Source organism: Scomber japonicus, chromosome 21 (assembly GCF_027409825.1).
Source record: "Scomber japonicus isolate fScoJap1 chromosome 21, fScoJap1.pri, whole genome shotgun sequence".
Lineage (NCBI taxonomy): Eukaryota > Metazoa > Chordata > Actinopteri > Scombriformes > Scombridae > Scomber > Scomber japonicus.
This window is the reverse complement of record NC_070598.1, coordinates 7,418,850-7,433,508: the sequence shown is the minus strand read 5'-3', so window position 1 is coordinate 7,433,508 and position 14,659 is coordinate 7,418,850.

Sequence of the window (14,659 nt, the reverse complement as noted above, 5' to 3'; positions counted from 1 at the left end):
CCATGAGGGGAGTATTTAACATTTATATAACATTTAAAGTATTAAACATGTCCAGGATGATGATAAGGGTGATTAGAGGAGTTTTAGATGTTCATCCATATTTTGTTATCATGCACCAAGGACGTTTACTAAAGTGGATAGTTCAGACAATAGACTGTATATAAAGATGGATGTAATGAGATTTGACGTCAGCTATTGCTTCGCATTGGAGACAGTGAGAAGACCTGAGCTGCAGCTTATGGCCGGCCCTATCTTTTCCATTTGGAGCCAGGACCCTCCACATAAAGAGTGCAGGATGATGCCTCTGGACCTTGGACTGGACTACTTGGGCAAATGTAGCTACAAATGTTAGTTACCTTAGCTAAATTGCTCTATCATAGAAAGTATTGGAATCAATTAATATTGCCATATTGCACTAACAGAAATATTAACAATAGTTGCACTCAGTGTGCCGGAGATAGCCACAGGTGAGCCATGTGTCAATCACAGCTGTCAACACCCACACAGCAGACATGTAAGCTATTCCAAGTCTTCACATCTTGTTTGACGGAGCAATAATTTCCAAAATGATCACCAGCACACTTACTTTATTAGAGGATCTGAATTTATTGATTGAGACCATAATGGGTTGTAGAAAAAATATATTGACTTAGTATCTCTAAAGAAAAGTTGATACTGTTTAAACTGGAGTAAATTGGAGCCAGAGATTTCTTTGGAGCTGGCATCTAGTGGCTGTTGGCATCATTACACTTTAAGGTACTTCCAAATTGGCATTCAGCCTGCAGCTAGTTACCACTTGGTTCTGCTTGGCCGCCTTGCTCAATTGCACGTTACCATGACAGAATGTGCTGATGAACACAATTTGGCCATTAAAGGAATTTAATGACCATTTTTCTGTTTCTGATACCTACTAAGACTACCCTGCTGCAGTTTCAGATTTTCACTGAAAAATCTCTCATAAACCAACTGTACACTACCTGCCCAGCACCAAATTGCACACACTGACACTTTACCGACACCAATGAATGTTTGTTCAATGTCTGTTTGATGTTGGCATTTTTGTTAGCTGTACTTAAAACAAATGAGGACTTTATTCATAAAATACTGACAGAATCACTGCTACCATGCAAGTATCCTTATGAAGTCATTTATTGAAAATTGAAGGGGGAAAAAAATTATGAAATTAAATCCAGCAAATCAAACATTTTTGAAGTGAATTCAGTAGATTGGGACCACACTGGTACCTTGCGATCGCTGTCCCATATTGATCCAACATGTGCTTGAGTGTGAATTTTCATTTAATGAGGACAATCTAAAGTGTTAAGGAGATGCATTCAGATCTTTAAATCCCATAAAAACACCAGTCACTTGGAGAGGACTCAAGTTCTTCAATTTCTCCTCCACTCAAATCACCATGCCAGGTTTTTTCTTCTTTTTACTGACATAAAGCCAAACACAAACCAATCCCAATTACCTGTCTGCACATCAGTCATCTCAAAAACATTCAGATCAAGTTTCAGGTATAAACTCTATAGCCACAAATCTGCTTTTGTGTTTGCTTGTTTGTTTTGTTTTGTCATCATTAAACCACATAACTGCAGGACACAGACTCCTGCAGCTACTATGTGGCTGCAAAAGACACACCCAATATCCAATGCAAACTGAGCGCTCTGGATCTCCCGTGGTGCATGTGAGAGTCACAGCTGGATGTTTGTGTGTCTCTTTGTTGTCTTTCTGGGACAGCGGGATACATCTTCCAGCATGGCAGGACTTATTTTTAAACCTCAGACGGTACTCGGTGCATGAATCACAGCCTTTTGTGGTAGGGGCCATGTGGGTAGAGATGGACGGCGGTGGGGAAGAGGACGGACAGGAGATGAGAGGAAGCTGATCACTTGGCACAAGCCAGCATGCTCCATTGCTGACTCATCTGTCTTTCTGATGCAGGGACGGCCAGGAGGGAGGGGGTGGTGAAGGGGGGGAGGAGTGGGAGGGGGCGCAATGTTGAGGACATCTCGTGTGTCACAGTGGACTCATGACTCATAAAGAAGGGTTGCGTGCGTGGGATACACCGAGCAGGCGATGTGTAGGGACAGACACAGGTAGATACTCACAAGTGGAAGCAAACAAGCACTAAATACTACACTACATAATTACAAGTGCAGAGTTGTGTTTTACTCATAGTGCACCTGACAACCCCTCGGACTTTAATATCCAGAAATCATGTGGTTTTCTTAATCAGACATTTACATTTCATGCTTTCTGCACCCAAAACTTTAAAAAAGATAAATAAAGACATCTTTCTCTGCTTCTTTCTCTCCTTAACACCCACATAGATCACATTATGACACTTGATTGAGATCCATTTGCTGAAGTAGATAATAAGATACAGTTGAAGGCTTTTGAGTTCAGATCATTTACACATTACACTTTCTTTTACTGGTGAATTTGGGTGTACTGAACCTTTAAGAAATCACTCTTACACAAGCAGCTTTGGTATGGAAAGCAGAGTCTCTTGTGATGCATGATTTATTGTAGCATCCAGTAATCGATGTTTGATATGCTGGAGACCAAAGCCAGTAAGCAGATAGCCACCCACAAGGTCCTGTTCCTCTGAAGCCACACTCCGATCTGGACTCCTACACAGCCTCAATGGTGGCATCATCATTAGAGGAGCCCCTGGTGATGCGAGCATCCATGACTCACCGTGAGCCTATGCCTAACGCTCCTCCGCCACCGCTGCCACCTCCACAGCTGGAACGCTGGCAGATAATCCACAATATACACATTAACACATTTACATACTTGCAATTCAGCATTCAGATCCACACACACGCACGATTACAATTACTTACGCACTCATGCATGCGTAAGATAATGAATAGGTCATTCAATGAGTCATTTCATGCCCTCGTCAAAAAAATGTCCTCATTTGACTGCTGTAGTGACGAACAACTGGAGAGGCAGCTCAGAAAAACCTTGAAGCTGGAGTCACTCAGCTGCTGTATTGTAGCTGGTAGATCAACTCTTAGCAGCTACTGACGTAACTCTGAAGGACTGACAAGCTAACGTCATTTAAAAACACCCATTAACATGCCTATGCAATTGACTTCATTTTCATCTCCACATGCACCTTCCGGACCTTTTAAATCAATACTGAAAAGCTGTAAAGAATTATTCCAGGCAATCAGTGTCTTCCTAAGGCTTTCATTTCACAGGATTTATAAGACAAGCTTCCCTTTTTAGTTAAATAATGGCAAGCTACTGTATGCATTGTATTAAATGTAATGACTGTGTAGTTAGACTTTACAGCTCTTTACAGCTAGGATAACATTTTTCATTCAAGTCATGTTCAGTCATTTTTATTTAGATAGTCCAAAATCTCAAATTACTCTCAAAGATGTTAACAAAAATGATGTTTGATGCACAAGGCACCCCTTAGAATCTGTGATCTTGTGCATTTTAGTTTTCACAAGATCCTCTTGGGTTTAGGTTATGGTAAGGCATCACAGAGATTAGTGGTTTGAGCTACAACTGAGGTGAAGTTGAGGTTAATTTAAGGGGGAAAAGTATCAGGCCACAAAATCTGATGAGTCACGGAGTATGGTGTAAGACGTATAAAATGTATTTATACCTTCCAGATGTCACAGAAAAAGGACAATTTGATCCATTTTTACATTTGAGAGCAGTAAGACCTTTTTTTCAGCCTGAAATGTTGACGTTTGTTCAGCTTACACAAATTTTTTGAACCAATAGTGTGTTCTGGGTTAAATTTGACTAATATTTATTCAGTGGTTTGGTAGAGACTAATTATGAGGGGATGCTGTGAAGGGTCAGGTTATGTAAATGTTAAATGAGTAATGAAAAAAAAACAACCAATATAAAAATCTGTGCTGAAACAATTAGTAGATTTGATTTGTCAATATGTCCACAAGTATACTCAATAGATAGGAGTAGTAGGATAAAGGCAGGCTTTATTCAGTCAATAAGGGATCATGCAGGCAGGAAAAAGTCCAAAAGCTAGCTGGTGTCAAAGTCTCACAAACAGGTATGAAGATAGAAGAAAACAACACAATATAATTTAGATGTTTTTTCCTCTGTATTTTCTTTTATTTGTTAGGAGTGTATGCTTCTCACTGTAATATAAAGGTTGTGTGCCCTAATCAACTAATTCCTACATTATCTCCCAAAAACAAACACACATAGACTCCTTATTAATACAGCTGAGGACAGTTTTGTAATAATGAGATGAGCCAACATTTGGCACCCATTCTTATAATATGATTGATTGCACAGAATTATCATAACTCTAAAAGGCTAATAGCCAATTTATCTCCTCGCTTGACAGGATGAGGCCAAATTTGGCTCCTCTGTGATATTCAATGACTAACTTTAGGTAATGGCTTGGGCCAAAAATGATATATAGTATTTTTGGAGATGAACTCTTCCAGTATTGGCAATCAATGTTGTTATTAGTGTTACTGAAAGTCAAGATGTCATTAATCGACAGTCTCCTCCTCCGCAACCGGGGTTCATTAGGTATTTATGAGCCGAATTAGATCTAAACTGCCCAGCAACGTCAGATGATACCAGAAACGTTAGAGGCGGACTCAGGCTGTCTGAGGGTCAGGGGTGAAAAAATATAATAGGCACCTGATACTTTCAATGGGCCGCCATCAGCAGTAAAAAAGCTACATCCCCCATTAAGTTGGGGGTAAAATTTAATAGGGTGGTTGAGTATGTAGGGAAAACAACACCTCTGTATTAAAAAGGTTTTACTTTTTAAGATTTATTTTGCAAATAGCTCTGTTATAAAAAACAAGGATAGGGTATTTATGTTTTAAACGTTTATTTCACAGACACGTCTGTAGTAAAAACTTTGATGGCTTTTATGGCCTCCTGGCTCAGGAGAGACAGTGGGCAGGATTGGATAAGATGTGTAACTGCATCAGGGTAGTTTACGCCCTTAGCCTATTTAGTCAGCTTCTTTGTTAGCCTTTCCCTATTTTCTTCCTCCCAGACCTCCATCACCCAGATGGATTAGGGCTTTGTTTTGTCTGTACGCATGACATACTTCACTCATCTGAATATTGCATTAATTAGCCTTCTGACTTAGCTGACTAACATTATATTTTAACTCAAATTGACAATAAATTCTTTATACATGTGTGATTCCCTTTTTTGTCAGTGACTCTGTGCCAGTTCATGACAAATGTTTGGAATTTGAACCCAGGACCTCTCTCACCCCAAATGAGACCCTGACAATTACAGTAATGACCTTGTTATGATCAGCTGGGGTGTCCCTCTGACCATAACAAGGCCTTCCTTCTCCACCTCTGTTTTTAAGATGGATCAAGATCACCTTCAGTTTGGAGAATGAACAGTTGACTGAGGCAGTTTAGACTAAACCGACTCAATGACAACAGAACAATCTAAAGAGGATGTGGCTGACCAAACTAGTGATTAGTACTGAGCCAAAATCAACTAATTGGAGTAATGTCAGTAGAGTAATGTAAAGGGCACCTTATCCCTTTTTTTCATTGAAAGGGCAGCAAATTCTGCATTTCAGTATACTAGACTTAGGGGAACCTTAAATCACACAGTTTTCCACTGGAAGGACATCCATACATAACTTCCAGCTCATCCCATTACAACAGCAACTCATAGGACACTACATATTTGCATTACACCTGTGCATTTCATCTTTTGGTTCTCTACTGAGCACTTACTTCCACTGAAAGAGCATCCACAAGGGCATGTAATACCAGACATGCCCTTAGAGGAACTTTACAGGGCACTTCATCCTGATTTAACCATAACTAAGACAGTGATAACAGAACTTTGGTATGTTATCTCCTTTGGGTGGCAACTTAGAGGGCACTGTCACAGTATTTTCTGTCCTCTGTGGCAATTACAGTCCCTGTAGACATGACAGGAGGTTGTGAATTTCCTGGGCCCAATGTGCGAACACTTGTAGGGGAAAAAGGAGTACTGTTTTCCCAAATAACAACTTCTCCTTGGCAGCAATTCTCTCTTCCATATTGCTGTGATTAACTGATGGGGGAAGCGATGACACCTCTCCCAATTAGGAAAGCCCTTCAGCCCTTGTGTGCTGAGAGGAGACCATTCCAAACTCTTCTTCTTGCTGTGCTGTCAGACAATATCGTCTGCCTTTTTGGAAGACACAACACCCCCGCCGATCCACATGAACACACACATGGACACACTCCAGCTGTGAACTTGAAAATGTGTGTTTCTGACTGTGACTCTACCATATGTATGTCTTCTATGTGTCAGTCTGTCTCTGAAGATGCTGTTTAATGCATAGTAATAAAAATAATGTATCTTACTGTAGGTGTTATTTTAACTGGAAATGCTAGAAATTAAAATGTGAACAGGTCAGTATCCTTCTAAGTGCCTTTACTTTACTCAACATAAGCAAAACTATTCGGAAAGGACAATAAAGGGAAAAAAATTGAGCATAAGTGGCAAAAATGACTGCTTGGAGCTGAAGTAAAAATTCAATTAATCTTTTTTGAGTTGAGTTTATTGTCCCTGTCTTGCAGCCAGGTGAAACATATAGATCACACACTGATTTGAAGATCAAATACAAAAAACATATTTAAATAAATATCTAAAATTAGAACAGTTTCTTCACACATGCCTCACTCTTTGATCATCAAACACTTAAATCAGTCGCATGATGTCAGAATCAACTACTGTGCATAACCCTGTAAGACTTAAAAACGTCTTCTGTACCTACAAATGATAAAAATGTTGAGTTTTAAATACACATGTGCAATAACATGTCATTCATCACTGTCAAAATAGATTTAGGCAGGCTGTATATACTGACACACAAACATGCACACATGCATAGACTGTACATAGTAACCTAGATTACCCATTCAATATTTATTCAATATTTAACTGCCGTCCATGCACTTTTACATACCTCTGCACAACTTTTATCCTTGTTTCCAGTTTACAGAAAGAGATTTACCTGCAGACATTGTGTATAGATATTGTATTTATTTTTCGCCTTCTTGCTTGTACCTAATAGTCACGTATTTATGTTCAATTATCTTTGTTCAGCTTTGTTGTCCTTGTTTTGAGTTATATGTCAATATGTATCTTCCTGAATGTTGTTCTTCAAACTGTGCACATTGAGAACCACCAGAAACCAGAATCAATAAAGCAGTTCTTTTTTCTTTTGTTTTCTTTCTTTTACAGTAAGTTATTGTTTTTCCTCCTCAATTTTTTTTTAATTATCAAAAGTATTATTTAAAGCAGCCTTTCTTCTTGTGTTTGTAACCCTCCACTTACATATTTAATACATCCTGGACATGACAGTCTTAGTATTTTCTTTATGTTGTGTCTTCTATTGTATTAATATTGTAGCACTTTGAGTTTCATTGTGAATAATATGTGCAGTACACGTTAAATATATAGTATTATTACTATTATAACCACATACAAGAAGTTTCAAACAATACTGAGACCTAGAGCTCTGTCTGTTTGTATTACTTAAAGCAGGTTGTTGTTCTGTCTTGTCCACCTTGTTAAATCACCTGTGGTTAAAGGTCACATGTCTTGTTTCAATGTTCAATGAGAGGAAGCAGCTCTCAGACGGCAGAGTGGACGCTCAGCTACGCACCGCCCCCTCGTGGCGGGAGAGCTCCACGTCATGACGTCCTCAGCTGGCGATGACGTCTGATCCGTCGTGAGCTCCATTCTGAAGGTTTTAAATGTTCACAAATTAAAATTCACCACTCTCCTTCGGCTCTGCTCCTACTCATTTGACCCCTGTTTGCTCCACCGCCCCCCTCCCATCCCAAGTCACGATTTAAGAGCCATCACCTCCAAAGGTAAATATGTTAAAGCAGTTAAATTCATGTTATTGCCAGTGTGTTATTTCGAGGTTTATCTTATCTATCTTGATTTAAATGTAAAGTTTATTTTCGTAAATGTCAATCACATGTTAGGAAACAAAAAAAAACCCTCCCAAAGAATGACTCAAACTGCAGGCAAAAGTTAGCAGAAGTTTAATTAATTAATCAATTATCTTTTTTTTACTGCGCATACCTTTAACTTACATTTGCTACCTGTGTTTTGTTAATTAGTATGGTTAAAGTTGGAAATGGTGGCATTGTGTTAGTGTACATACTGTAGCCTTATACTGATGCTGCTTGCCCTCACAGCTACATATAATACATGTAGAGTGGCAACAATCAGTCAATTAATCATTGCAGAAATTTCATAAGCGACATTTTTGATAATTGGTTAATTGTTAAAGTGATTTTGTGATCAAAAATGGCAAAACAGATTAATTGAATATGCACATGTACACATTTCTGACATACACCAATTAATTGAAATAATTTAGTTGCAGCCGTATTTGCATGTGTATCTTCAGGCATGCCATTGTAATTGATGTGTATATATGTAGTTGTTGAATAAAATATCTATCTATCTATCTATCTATCTATCTATCTATGCAAAGAAGACCATGGAGAGTGATGAGGAGTCACCAACACATATTCCTCAGTGCCCAGCTGGATCAGAAGTGGTGTGTACAGTAAACTGCTGGCTATAGTGCTCCTGTATTCACGTGTGATGGGATATTGAACAAAACAAACAAATTAGGATTAGGGCTGCTGAGAAGTTAAAAAATCTGCGAAAACTTCACTACTGATTTATCATGCTTTCACCTCTCCATGTCTCTCAGTTCTCTACAAGCAACTTATATATACTGCCATTGCAAGGAACAACAATTAGACAACGATTAGACAAGATGTTTGTTTATAGGTTTTCTTCATAGTTAGGTTTTCAAATAAAACTAATCAAAAGGAAATAGATAGCAACAGATTTTGAAGCATTGGATGATCAATCTTCCCAGCAGCCCATGAACACACTCAGTTTTACTTCAAAGACAAGAAAAAAGTCAGCTTTTGCTCACCAAATATTTATTGTTACCATATTGTTGCCTGACTTAGACTCTAGTTTGGAGGCTGGAGTAGCAGTTTATTGAACATGTGTGGGAAAATACAGCTTTATATACAGCATTAGCAAAGAGTCCATGTGTGTTTGGGAACAGTTCCTGTGTGTTTGAGGACAGTTCATTAATGCGTCCCGAAAAGATCTTCACATTAGTTTTAACAGTTTCATTACATTTTAGTCACCAACCCTGTCTATAAAATACTCCCTGGACAGTCTATGCTCCTTTAGAAGGCTGAAACAACATGATTCATGTTTATGTTAGTATGGATGATGTTCTTAATACAAACTCAATGAACTGTGAAAGTTCATCTACTTCAGAGCTCGTCTGAACTCTATGAACCCATATTCTAATGGTCTTTGATTCAGGACTGCTTATTTACGTTACTATTAACACACAATATGATTGCATGATATCTAATAATAATAAATATGACATAAAAAGAAAATGTATAATGAAAATACAATTAAGACTGATATATTGACATGAAAATCCATCTGTTTTCCACAGGGTAGGAGAAATGTGGAGGTAAAGAATGAAGACTCCAACAATGACAGAGTGGACAGTTGGGATGAGAACATCCAAAGAATGAAGACTCCAACAATGACAGAGTGGACAGTTGGGATGAGAACATCCAAACCCAAAATGTCCATTGAGCTTTCCTCCTCTGTTTGTAAAGACAAAGAACCCGGCATGTAAGTGACATAGTTACTGTTGTTTAGCACTAAAGATCAACTTAATACTCAGCTTAATAAATGAATGTGATTACTGCAGGGCTCATCTCCAAAGTGATGATGAACAGGAGGATGATTCTGACAGTAATTATGGCCCCAGAACTGTTTACGCAAAAGTGAAGAGCATTCAGCATGGAAAGGACAAAGGCAAGTCCACTCATCAAATAATCCAATTTGTTTTGATTTTACACTAGGTGCAAAAATCGCCTCTTTGACTCACCACCATCACTCTGTCTCTCACCAGGGACTGCTGCAGTACAAACACAGATGCCGAGCTCAAAGCCCAAGGCCAGGATGTCGGTGAGTCATAGTCATGCCAACATGCGTAAATGAAGGGAGCAACTGCTCATTCAGTAAAAACGGGCTTTCATTTGACGTCACGGGTCTTAATCACTCAATTACAGCAATTTCCAGAAAGTAACTGTGCTTTATCTTCATGATTTATACCTCCAGGTAGCATGCAGGCAGCCTATTGATGGGAGTGAGGCGGCCTCTCTCAGGGACCAATGTGAGATCATTCACACACTGTTAGTCATTCACTCTCAATCATGCGTGTTGGAATATGTGAATCATACTCTATGTGTGTGATGTTGTATTCATGTAAGTAAGAGATAAACTAAAGTTTAACAAGATAAGATTAGACAAGACACAGCCAGATAAATAAGTATAAAATGAACGTTACTTAATGTAAGAGGACATGAACAAGAAAAACATGTACGATATGAGCAATCAACAGTCTATATGGCTATATGGCTAAAAGCATGTGGACACCCTTGTCCATTTTTGTGACTGTGTGGGATAAATCCTGCTGTGTTTTGATGGTACAACCATCTACAAAGCCCATAAAGACATTGAATATAACGCTCTCTCTGTAAAGGCTAAAATGTGTTCATTGTTGAAATCTGACAATTATATGACTCAGACAAAAAGGGGTGTTTGTGCCAAGCTACTTTTCCCTTCCTCCATGTTTCCCCCAATAGCCTGGCACCTGTATGTTGCCAATACCACAAACAGCTACTAACCTCAACTTCATCCAACATTTTTGTGATAAATTGGATCACCAAGTGCGAGCCAGGGCTTATCACCCAATAATATCTCACTAATGCTCTTGTGGCTGAATGGGAGCAAATCCCTACAGCTAGGATCCAAAATCTGGTGGGAAGTCTTCACAGAAAAGTGGAGGCTGTTAAAGCAGTTTTTAGGGTGAATGTCCAATTATCATATGGATGTAAGGTTTGGGTGTCCACATACAGTTTAAGCATGTGAGTATGTTGAGAGATCCATTTAGTAGTAGTTCTGATGCTTTCTATCATGTCACATAATCTTCATCAACAGTTGCAGTTTTTGTGGTTGAAAACTGTTCTTTTTGTGTCTGATAAAAAATCATGTGATATAATCAAACACTTCAGGATAGTTAATAAATTGACCTTGTGGTTTATTGTTGGACGTTGTTCTCTCAACCAACGTCAAGGATAAAGTTTGAACCTCTTGTGAACGTAAATTGCACAAGATATATATTTTTAAGCACAGCAGCTCTTTTTACTTAGAATATATTTTTACTATGTTTACACAATACCAAGCCAGATTCCTTGTAGGTGCAAACCTACTTGGCAGTAAACCTGTTTCTGATTAAACATAGTCCTAAATACAGACTAAGATATGCTCACTGACTGTAAATAAGCTTGTGCAAGCACGACATGATGAAGCATAAAATCTCAGTATGTATAAAACAGTGGGGGGATTATGAAAAGACAAAAGACATTAAGTCAATATGATGCTGGATATGACAATTATATATTTTCCATCCTGTGTTTCCTTTGTGTTAAGAGGACAGGTGTTCATGGCTGAAAGAGAACTGAGAGGGAATTAAATACACATTACAGAAGCAGTGAATTAGTTAAGACTCCTTAATATTGTAATGACTGCCTTCATGACAATACAACCTCCACACACACACAAACACACACCTCCACTCATGGTAAGCCTGGGCGAAGCACTGTACAAGAGGAGCATGTGTTTGCATTCATAGCCTGAAAGGGAGCATGAGTCATCCTGATAGTACAACTTATTATGAGTGGGCTTCACTACAGTGGGAGCAACTCTGGCTGTCATAGAGAGGCGTTGTTGTTTTTTCCTTTCAGTGGGGGAGAGACTGTCTGGTTTGCTAAATAGATTTATTGATTTACTTTATGTGAGTAAAACAGAGCTTGTGTGTACTCCGAGCAACACTATTAAGGTCTGGAATTTAAACTGTTGCATGTTCAGAAAAGGTTCACTTTAGAAAGAAGAGAAAGAACAGTTAAATTAAGTTGATTTCTGCTTATTCTTCTTCCTCAGCTCATCTGCCATTACCAACACTGAAAGGAGCTCTAAATCTGGCAATCACGGACCCCACAGGAAAAGCTTCAGTCCATACGTCTTTCGCTGTAGGTTTTATAGCAAGTGTACCAATTTGCTGTCATATTTTATTTCCTTAAAAAGGACATATCATGCAAATGTCCAGGTCTATCTTCCGAGGGCAGTAGTAGTAGGATTTCACTTATTTTTCTCATTCTTTACTCAAAATATAAGCTCCTCATCAGCACATGTTTTAAGTGGGTTTTGTGTTGAAGGCAGCATTTTTATATGCATTCACGTCAAGTTTTGGTGTTTACCATCTGATGCAAAACATTATAACAGTATGAAAATAACAGACAATCACAAAAAGCATGATATATCCCTACTAAAGGATAGGACTGCCAGTATTCTATGTTGTTGCTATTGTTGACGAATCTCATTAAAAGACCAAAACTGACAATATGTTAGTCCATCTCTTTGCCTATGACAAATGTACTTTTTTTAAAAAAAGGGCATAATAAAGCCAGCACTGTATTTAATTAAAACAAAACAAACGAACAATATAAAACAGTACTCACAGGCATAATCTTCATCAAAGTTTGCACAAACATACAATACTTCAATTCATTGCTGATTTTGGTCCTTCAATGGTATTTGCTGACAATAAGAAAAATATAGAATAATATTAAAATAGTTCTTCAAAAGAAATGTAAACTGTAGTTAGTGGATGTAACCACTAGGTGGTGGTATTCATCAATGTTTAACAGTGATTTAGCAGTGATGATACTGTTATGAAATATTTAATTGGTTCATAACAGTATCAGCTCAGTGCAAAAAGGTTGTATAAATGTTTCTTGTAGGAAAATGCATCAACATCAGGTGCTCAGCAAGAAAGTGTCATCAAAGACCCAAGATTGAACCTGCCGCCGCATAACAACACAGAGGTCATTATAAACCTCCTCTGCATATTAAAAAATCGGTTGCAATGTTCCTGTGTGATACTTATTGTATGTTTTCTTTAGGACACCAAAAGGCAATACAACAGAGAGCTTAGTCAGCAAATAGAAGAGAGGAGACAACTGAGAGAGAGGGAGAGAAGAAGAAACACCACTGATGAACATAAAGTTAGTTAGTTTGATATTTGTGATTTTAACGATTCCAATAATCACACTATTTGGTCTTTCATTGTATTTAAGTAATAATATTGCTCATTTTTTCTATGATATAACTGATGTTAAATTAATGTGTTCTCAAATGGTTTCACAATTCTCTCAGCACAATGACACCATGCAGCACTCTATCTGGGGGATGCCAGGAAGCGGTGCCCCAAACTACCATCTGGGAACAGTGAAAAGGACCAAAAGTCTCTACGCCGCAGGGATTATACCTCAGGAGCAGGTGAACAATGCACCATTTATTAGCCCGACATTGTTCCATGCAACAAGAACTTTGTGTGCATGAAAGGTCTCATGACCACTCTGGCAGTGACGGTAAAATAACTGAAAGATGCCGGATGTATGCAGATCTGTCTAGTAAGAAAGATGGTATGTGATGCTGTTAACATGCCATGCAGAGTAGGTCTCCTAAAGATTTTATTTATATAAATAATTCTGAAGTTAATGTGATCTTGATGCAGAATTGATTGCACTGAATAAATTAAACTTTAATTGAGGTCAAACACACAAAAATAGCTATGCCAGACCCTGTTCAGCATCTCCAGTTATTTTAGATATAAAAACAAAATACATTGACCAAGTGAATACAATATTTTTCTTGCACTCCTGCATTTTTGAAATCGAAAAATATTGACATACAAAAATCTGTCTGGCCTTCAGAGGCAACTTCTTGACCGGAATTTTTATTTACTTTTGCCCCTAAGAAATTCCCTTTTACACTTATGTCAATAAATGAGACCAGTGCTGCCTCCTGTAGTTCTTTGCAGTCCAAAAATATTTTTGTAAGTTAAACATCAACCTGACCTCCTTTACACAAATTGCATCAGTCTCATAGCAGCTGACATTGAAACCTGTGTCTGTGGTTATTAACAGTTGGAGCTGGTCAGACTCTAAACAAGTTGTGTTTGAGGTCATAACATGAGTCTGGGTCCTGGGCCAGCATGATACTTCAGCTCATTTCTTTGACTTCTGAATGCTGCCTTTGTTTCCTCCACAGATAGATAGAGGCTTGAGAGGGAACCCCCTACAACATAACATCCCAAAACCGAGACAGCGGGGGACTCCAAGGCCGTCAGGCAGATATACTCTCTGACTTGAGTTAGTTCAGTAATCCTGAAGATATCTGGGCTTTTTCAGCAGCAGTTTCTTAAAGGAGAAAAAAAAACCTCACAGAGGAAACACATCACTGTGAAGAATTTGAGAATACAAAAACAAGAGAGACTTCTTCTTTCAACTGCATTTCCTACACTAACAGGTGCTTACAACAGCGCCCCCTCATTTTCAACATTGCAGTTCATTATGCAGCAATTCATTTTAAACTGTTGGTGGGGACACAACCAGTTAGAATAAGTTGGTTTTAACTTCTTTAGAGTAAGTCCAGGTCAACTTTGATGTGGGGCAATCAAATTATTCAA